Here is a 9,958-nt window from a genome sequence, read left to right on the forward strand (position 1 = left end):
AAAACAAAACACACCACCAAAAAAACTCAGGTAACGAAATACTGGGTTTCTTCCTTTTTATATATATATATATATATATATATATATATATACACAATCTTTACGACCTCAATAAAAAGGAAATCTCAAGGATAAATGGCACTTTTTAAAAAAGCAAACATACTGGACTGGAGTTACTTTGTTCTCGCAGCTAGATGCCAATTCCAGCAGAGCCAAAGAAAGCAAGTGACAAGTTCTCTTCACTGGGTTAGCTATCTCAAAAGCTCAACTAGATTCTAGATATTCTAGATTTCTTCTTTACCGTGGAAGGATCACCACGTTACGTTGTACTCCAAGGTTTCCAGAAGAGTGGGGTCTGTTCCCCAGACTGAGGATCTGGCAATTCAGGAAAGAAGTCAGTGACCCAGAAAACTGTTCTGGGAAAATGCAAGGCATGTGCTCCCTTAAAGTAAGTGGCAGCAGGCAAATTAACATGCCCGTATTTTCACAATTAGTGCCATAGCAAATAAGGCATATCCAAAGCCTATAAGGAATCAAGGACATGTTTCACACTGTTTTCAGTTGATTACTTACTGAAAGGTAGATGTATTTTTTATTTATATACGCATACAGATCCCACCTAGATTATATTTAGGTCATGACAAAAACCAGCAACTTTTATGTCATTTTTCCCAGACCTAAACCATAACCACAGCTAGCCTGAAACACCAGACAATGTCATGCACTCACCGAAACAGCAAAAGACACAAGGTGACAATCCTGCCCTATCTTCAAGCTCTCCTTTGAGCACAGTTAGAAAAATAAAACAGCAAACATCCCCTTCCCCCCAAAGGCTGACATTATGAAGTAACTGCCCTGTATTTTTAATTGGTGTAAAATAAAATTGCTTCAACTAAAGTACTTTAGAAATCTGCACCTGTAACGTCATTAAAAAAACCACAGGCATGTGATTTATTTGATCAGAAGCTGATTTGGAGCATGTGTACAGAAACACTTAACATGGGGCTTCTGTTGATCAGTCTTACTACAAATTAGGAACACTAGATGAAAAACAGTTTTATCTTTTGGCTAAATTGGAAGTTCTTAAGCAAATTTGTCTCGTCAGTCATTCACTTTTCCTGCTCATCTTGCTTCAAAGTAGTATTTGGGACTATATAACGCAACGGTGATTTTGAAGAGATCTCAAACCCTCATACATCAAAGGAGGTGCAAACTTCAACCGTACTTTCAACACTTCTCCAAAGGATGGACATCAACAACGAAGCAAGGTTTATTAAAGCCACTTCAGAGATTTGTCCCCATTTCTAAAACATGGCCATTTAATCTCCCCCTTCTACATTAGGAAGAAAAAAACTAAAAAAGCTTCTAATAACATGGGCTAAATAATTTTTTTTTAATTTAATAATTGTTTATCTTAACAAAGGTTTGTTTTTCAGAAAAACAGATCAAATTCAACCTTCAGGTTCTGCTAAAGCGAATTCGCATACACTCGGCAGTTTGAAACAACTTGAGCAAAATTAATGAGACACCTCTGCCACACATGAGTAAAAGACACAGATTTGGTAAGTATTTCTGAAAAATAGAACAGCAATGAATGAGAGAGAGTGACAGAGAAATTCAGGGCTGCAATATCAAGCCTCTCCACAGCCAGGGTCCCACTGGAAGGCAGGCAGCACCCAGGTAAGAGGCACTCAGAATCTGAAGAGCGCCTGTACCTCAGCTGCCCCAGTTCAGTCCCGCACAGGAGACTGAAACTTCATGTAAATTTGGATTTGCAAGAAGGTACTAACTGGAATGGGATCTGATGAAGCACAAACATGTGTCATTTCTGCTTACTCTTCTGCTTGATGGGAGTGACACCTTAAACTGGCTTGGCGGTTTGTTTGAAGACAGTCAGAGCCTGGATGGAACCACCCCGACTGAAAGCCACGGGGGTTCAGGCACTTGCAGACCTGGACCTAGGTGGTTTAACGACCATGTGGCTGACCTCTGGAGAAAGCATCCTGTGGGCAGAACTCACTGCAGAGGGTTAGCAGAGTCCAAGTAACATTTACATCACAAAGACGTTGATTCAACAAACTTTGAGCAGCATTCAGAGGCCTTTTGGCCACTGGCAGATGGCTACGTTTGGCTTCCTGTGCCGCCCCTCTTTTAGAATGGTTGGGCTGTGATCACCAGGCACTTACATCAAGTCTCTCTCCCACTTGGCGTGTTGGTTTCCACCTCCACTAAATTCTAAGAACCTGTAAAGAACATCTTTTATCCTACCATATATAGGAAGAGACTACCAGATTGATGATTTTGTAATAGTCCTCCAGGCAGTAAACACTCTGATGCCATACACAGTTTATTTTACTACGGCACCAGGTTTTTAATCATGTGACATCCAACGTGCACGGTTACACACCACAAACCGTGCTTCAAAATCCTAACAATTCTCCTGAATACGATCAAAGAGGTGTCATTTGGCAAACTTAGGATAGCACAAACTTCTAGTGGGAGAAGAGGGGAAAAAAAAGGGAGAAGTGTGTTGGTTTATGTCTCCCCAGAAGGCATGCACTTGTGTTTACCTTTTAGGCTTATTTAAATGTATGACTTCTGTAAGCAAAACCAGTCCTCATTTAAACACTTTCACAAGGACGTTTTATATAGTTAGAAAAGCCTCTTAAAGTCTTCCTCTATGTTTTAAGCATCAGCCTAGTCACCTAGATTGCCTCCCTATCTTGCATTATCCTACAGTTCTGACTCACTCAATCATTTCTCCATGTTCTAAAAACTAGTTTTAAGGAAAAAAATTCATAAATGACAAATCCACGCAGATTTTTGGTTTGAATCTCTTAATCTTCGCAAAGCTTCACATAAGTACAGATTATTTTTCTCTGCCATGTGAAAGAACCTCACACCATGAAAAACATAATAACCCAAGTAAAAACCTCTTTCTTTTACATGCTTCTTACTATTTGCATTAAATATAAGTACGAACATTTAGCATCCTGGAATGAGATTATCTAACCATATATCTTGGATAGAGATAAACACAGGAAACTGGTGGAGGCTGGACCTTCACTTGGAATTATTCTACCACCTATACATTTAAGCAGCAAACATAGTAGTCTAGACAAGTTTATTGCTTATAACTTTTAACACCATCTCCATAGTGACTTGGAGGAAAGAAAAAAAAAAAAAAAGGGAGTATAGCAGAGAGGAAGAATGAGGGAGGAGAAGCATTTATTGCTTTCTCTCTACATCAATGTTCACAAGGTGACTGATTACTCAGAGAAGTGGGACATATCACAAGAAATTCTGACGCACTGTTTTAATGGGGATGTATATCCACACTTCAATCAGACTGTTCCCAGTGAGACTGGAGAAGACAAAAGTAGAATCAGAGTAGAAGAGAAACTCTCAAACTGTTTGTATACATTCACAATTTTTCTGTCAAATTGCAGCATCTGCTAGAGAAAGGAGACTAATATAAGACAGAAAGATGCAAACAAGCTTAGAAAACATAAGCCGTTCTACATCCTCCTCTGTACATTTCAAGTCTTTTTTTCATTTGTCTTTTATACAAATCTACACTTAAGCATTTGTTTCACTTATCTTCACATTTTTAAGATCTGCGGTTATGCATATGCTTAAGGGGAATACTTTAAAGTATTTCTTGAAAGAGCAGTAATATAAACACAAATAAATAGTATCCTCATTGCAATCCCTACACAGGTCCAGCTGGAACACATCAAACCAGAGACTGCAACTTCCACAGTATCAGGAGTCGTGCCTGGAAAACTCCAGATCCATTTTTTCTCCCTCCAAATTTCAGCATCTTCCATCAGTGATGAAAGGCATGATGTATTCTTCCAGAAACTCTACTGTCTTAAAGCTACTTTTGCCCAGATTTAAGATAACAGTTTGTTCCGTGTTATTTTTTTCCTCTTCCACCACAAACCAGATTTTCAACAAAACAATCACACCACTGACATCATTTCTTCACCCTCACTGATTACTCTATTTCAAAAGGGTTTTTTATTCCTGGGGAGAACTAGGATTACTTTGAAAGATGTTACACTAGACTTTATGAGAGAGCAATTTTCCCAACCTAGTAGTTGGCCTGGCACGCATTTCCATCTCATAGGAGGGTAAGAGAAACCTAAGACCTTGAAGGCTGCAGGTAAAAAGTTAAGGGAGATTTGCAAGTGCTAGTTGCTACCAAGACCCTCAGCCCTTGAAACACTAAAAATCTATTTACAACATTAAAAAAAGAAGAAAACAAACAGTCAGAAACAGATGGGGCAAACAGAAGCAAAGGAAAGTGTAAATTGATTTGGCCAGGACAACGTTGGAAGATGTCTACAAGTACTTAATAGAGTGAAGTGTTTAAAAAAGAAAATCATTTCCCTGTAAGTTCAGACACCGAGGTGGTAAATAGCACCGTATGTCATACCATATGTCAGTCAGCAAACAACCTTAACAAATCGTCTTTCAAAAAGCATTCTCTAAAGCTACTTGTAATCCAGATTTCCCCACACACATAGGAGCTAGCTTACTTTAAGCACTGATACAAGAAAATTCATGCGCTGTCCAAACATTATTTCTTCCAAACACCAGGCAAATCAGCCCACAACACACGAGTTCAGTGGCTAGAAGGCGGCAGCGTATTCTGCAAAGAAACCAGTGCCACTGACACATGCAGAGCTAAGACCGCACAGTTGCTGAACCACATGCTACCCCCACTTAAAACCAAAGATTTTTTTTTTTTTTTTTTTTTTTTTTTTCCCCCGCCACTGTCTTAAATGACAAGAACAACCCGAGTTCTTGGGAGTTATTGATTTGATAGACTTGCTGAACTCAGATCTTTTGAGCCAACTAGAAAAATCCACGCATCGCCGTCGTGTTTCACAAGGTCTGTTGTTCCAAAAGGAAGGGTTAGCCTTTGAACGCCACATAGATTAGTCAGATTTAGAATATGTAGCATCTGGGAAGAGAACAAGTTGCCTATCATGTTATTTTGGAAAATTAAATATAACAGCAAGATCTTTCAAGTATCTCCTCCTGACACAGTTACTGTCTAGTCCCTCATGCAACACTTGGTCTAGCAACTTCCTAACAGGTTTCAGGCAAGAATTATAAGACTTAAAAGCCAATACTTTTAACTCATCCATACATGCCCATTCATTCACATGTCAAAGACCTCCATCTTAATTTCTGAAAGCCCTTATGGGTAGGTGAAATATCAGAAATGCTCATAATGCTAGGCATGAATGAGATTTTACTTTAAAGATGGTACCGAAGTCTCTCCACTCTCAAAGAAGTTTGCTATGATGCAGCATGAAAAATGCCTTCCAGGAAGGAAAAAAAAGACCTTTGGCAGGGTATGCAGGAGCACTACGTGCGTATGCACACACTTAGGCCCAGAAATTAATTCCAGGCATAAAAAAAACACAACAAACCTCTCCTGTGTGTTACTGTCATCTCACTGAAGCTGCTATACTTGTAAAAACAGCTTTAAAAACTTGTCAAAGGTATTCAAGTTCATAGCCCCAATGTTATTTTTAACTAGGAGCATTTTTGCAGTGTAGTCTTCAGAAGAGCATCAGATCTCTGCCTCTGGAAGCTTATCCCACCGGATTTCACTTATCAGTTACCAGACACAGATGGTCCAGAATCACCTGGTACTCAATTACCTGTACCTTTACCTTATTGTCACAGTAACAAATTATTTTCTGACTTGTTTGTTGATGTCAAATTGATCACTCTGAACATGTGAATAGCTTCCAGAAGTAGGAACACAATTCATAGAAGGAAGACCTCACAAGATTTTACATTTTTTGCATTTGTATAGATTATGGGGCTGCAGTCGCCCAAATTAGAAATTTTCTGCCCTCTATCAAATCAAGATTTGCCACTCTCATGTATCAAAAATGCAGAAGACCAAGCCTAAGCCAAACATCGGAAAACGCATCATTTGCAAAATTTTGCTAATAAAAATCTCTACAGCGTTCAGAAAATAAGACTAGACTAGATAGTGCAGAACCCTGAAAACTTTTAACAGCCTTTCCAGATGGATATTCTATTTGCATTTTGTATTCAAAACAAATCACAGCATTCGTATTTACCCTTGAGTCAGCTTAAATCACTGCATTTCTAACAAATTAGAAAAAGAAATTTAAAGCACTTCACAGATTCCTCCTCAGAACGCATATACCAAATAATTACGAGCTCTTGAACCACAGCCGGGAATGCCAAAGAGACCTTCACCCAAACAAAGCGGGAAGCATCGTGTTGTCAGCAAGTTTTTCTGCGATGACAAGGTCACCAGGTTAAGTATAACAGGGTTTTCTGGCATTACTTATAGGATTCTGCTGACTTAGCTGTTCATACTGAAGAATTCTTCAAACCTGTTTAACGGGTTGTCAGCTTTCTATGATACTTCGGAAGCTCGCTCCACATTCAGTCCTCATGCAAATTGGTGCAATCTCCAGCAGAAATTTCAACGTCTTACTCCAAAATTGGAGTATAAAAACACCAGTCAGGGACTACTCATTATTTTGAGGCATCCCAGTTTATGAGAAACTATTTTGAGGTTAGAAAGATTTTAAAGTTTTGACGTCTAAGACAGATGTGAATGGTATAATGTATCTATGCCTTTCTCATGCTACCTAGCATTTTGAGACCCTTATCTTCAGCAGTAAAAAGTTCACACAGTTATATTTATGAATGAATACTCCCTCCTATTGTTTGTGAGAAAAATGCACATTTAACAAAGCTTTGCTGGTCTCCAGCCTCTGGTCACACAGGGTTAGAGAGAGAGATCCCCACCTTCAGATTATAATTCCTGCTGAACTGTTTCTCCAGATGATTTGAACAGTCTCAGTTTTATTTTGTTATTCTTAATTTTATTCTCCAGATGTAAGCTACAGGTTTTCAGACAGGAATGTACTCCCTAAAGCTGTTTTAGAATGCAAATCAACAATTATCTAGGAAAAACCTTGAAAATCAAGCATCTACGTTAATTCCTCCTCTTGTGATTTTAAACCTTAAAGAGAATTAGGAAGATTAGAGAAGGCAGATTGAGAGACACTTTCTATTTATTATGTGTCCTCTAGACTCTGAAGCTGTACATCCGTTTATACAGAATCCCTGTATTCTGGGTAATGGAGAAGTTGTGACCCAGGTTTTCTGAAGTGCAATTTTGCATACCTGCTCCCACACGCTGCTCTCAAACCTTCAGCACTTCGTGCCTACAGGAATACTCAAAAGGGAAATTCCAACATGCATATGTATAAGTTCACACTCAGATGGAAATCCAAAAACTACACAAAGAATTCAGAACTACATTTCTTTATATATTCAAATTTTTTGAAATTTTAATGCATAAATGAGAGAAGCAGCTCCTCAAGAACTAGCCAAAGCAGCCACTGCCAGCAATTCCTGAGCACCTGTCCCAGCAATCCCTGACAATATGGCCCTTAGCAAACCCTCTAACATCTCCATGTTAAGGAGTTCCTTGTCCAAAAGGGTAGGGAATATTTTTAAGTTTCTTGAAGGACTATTATGAAGATTAATTAAGGTCTGAGAAGTGCTTTGAAGATCAAAACTGCTATGCTGTTATTTATTATTAAAGAACAACAAAGTGCATTCTTGTTGTCTATAATTCAACTTCATAGAGAAAACAGTGAAAGAGCACATGTGCTCGAGTGCATGAATTAATTCTCCCTGCCCCAACAAGCTGTGATTTGCATAACTGCATTTTTAGTCACCAAAACCCCATCAGTAAATCTATACTCATCCCTTTGAAATTTTGAAGGCCTTAAGGAATGTAACCAATATAGTTTCTCTTCTGATTCTTTTCCAGGATAAGCTTTTCCTATCAGATATTTCTGCCTCAGTTCAGCAATGCCTTTTATCCTATACAGAGCCCTAGGATTACTCACATGCTAACATTAGACATATTCTAAAGTGCTTTGCTAAATCAGAAATTCAATACTTATTTTGGATGTTTCCATTCAAAAAGAGAGAGAGTGACAGCATGGCATGGCGGGTAATATTTCTTTTTTAGGGGCAGGGGTAATCACTAGTATTTTGGAGCTCTGTTTTCTTCACAGGCTTTCCCATCAGAAAATGACTAATCTACACATCAAAGTATTTCACAAAAATGTCCACTAATGAAATCTAAGTAGTAATACTATGGTGCATAGTGTATTGCTAATTTTCACTCCTTTCAAATGCATACACACTTACAACTTCTAAATCACTTACTAGAAATGCTACTGTATCTCAATTATATTTGTATTCTTAAAACACAGAATCATCTGTATTTTGGCAGCATCTCCACAAAAACATGAAAGGTGAGCAGTATTAACGAAAATTAGAAAAAAAAAAAAAATCCAGAATAACTACTCTCAAATCTTGCCACCGCAACCATGTTTTCCTGATCTTATTCAACAGCCATAGCAGGAGATCCAAGTTCTCCAGCATCAGGATGTAACAGTGCAAATATTTAAAGAAAACAAGAATACAAGCTGTTGGACCTAGAGGGTAGGGAGCACTGAAAACTGACGTAACCTGGACAGCTACTACCACCCTTACACTTTAAAGAAATTGCCAGCAAAGGGTCCAGTATCTGCAAGGTGTTGAGCATCAACCCAGTGTGTCAGCCAACATCACCTCTTCACAGGAAATACTTAAATTTTATTGGATTACTTTTTGGCTCTATTCCCATTACCTTAGTTTGCACTCATAAGATTCTTAAAATCCACAGCACATTCTTATTAAAATCGCAGATACCAGATTGTGAACTTCTGTACTTTTTCAACTGCTTTCAGGAGAAAGTTGTGTTATATTTAGCAGCCATATGGCATCCCTCCTCCACACACGTTTTCTAGCGATAAGAACTGACAAATTAAGTTTTCTAAAACACGGATCTCTATGTTTTCATTTCCAATGTTAATCTTAGAATTTAACTGTGGTTTAGTATTTAAACTTGGCATTTGACAAACAGGAAATGCAATGGGTACCTGTAGCGAATGATGCGATCAAGAAAAAGTTTTCTTGTAATCTAGGTGAAAGTGTTCAGAAAGCTACTAAACTGTACCCTAGACAGCTAAAGTCTTCCTAAATTAATACAATATGGCTACATAACTGAATAGCCAAGGATGTTCTGGCTTCCTTAAGCAGTCTGCAACTGCTCTGCATATGGATGACTGAAAGTATTAGGTAAAGAATACTCCCTGTAGTGAAATCTTTAAACGAAAAATGATAGGTTACTTGTGCATTTCAAGCTGCTGCACATCTTAAACAGAAGAGGAAGCAAAAAAGCCCAGTGACAACCAACTAGAATACTGGAAAGAACTTCAAAGATACAAGAGCAATCACCATACAGTTTTCCCATACTCCTGGGAGCCAGGTTTACGTACTGCCTGGAAGACAGAAAGCTGAATTTCCCTATAGCCCAGCCTAATTTCATAGAAACTGCAGCCAAAGGTTAGAAAGAGGACAACAGTTTTAAGCAGCAAGAGAAGACTTTTGAGATGCGCTGTCACTGGGGACAGCTGAAAAGGCAGGCTGAAAATACAACATAAAAATCGATGTAAGCTTCACCCCAACTGCCACCCCATCGTGCACGCACCCCTTGGGATAAAGAAGGGGAAAAACAGGACTGAAGGCTCCTAACAACATAACACCAAGGAAGAAGTGGATTTTCTCCTCTCTAGCAGCAAGAGGAATCACTGCCTGAAATATTTAACTAAATCATGCCTAATTGCTACTCTTCTGCGTGGTATCCAGAGCTTTTCCAACTCTTTCTGGGCTTTCCTGGGGACCAGGGACCCGGAGAAGAGGCCAATGATGCTCTGGCAGGCCAGGCTGGCTCAACATCGCTCCCCTGCCGAGTGCTGCAGAGTCTGACGGCGACCTTCCCTCGAAGGCAGGCAGAGAGAACCCCGCCAGATGCCAGAGCTCA

Source organism: Athene cunicularia (assembly GCF_003259725.1).
Source record: "Athene cunicularia isolate RWA chromosome 24 unlocalized genomic scaffold, athCun1 chr24_part1, whole genome shotgun sequence".
Classification (NCBI taxonomy): Eukaryota; Metazoa; Chordata; class Aves; order Strigiformes; family Strigidae; genus Athene; species Athene cunicularia.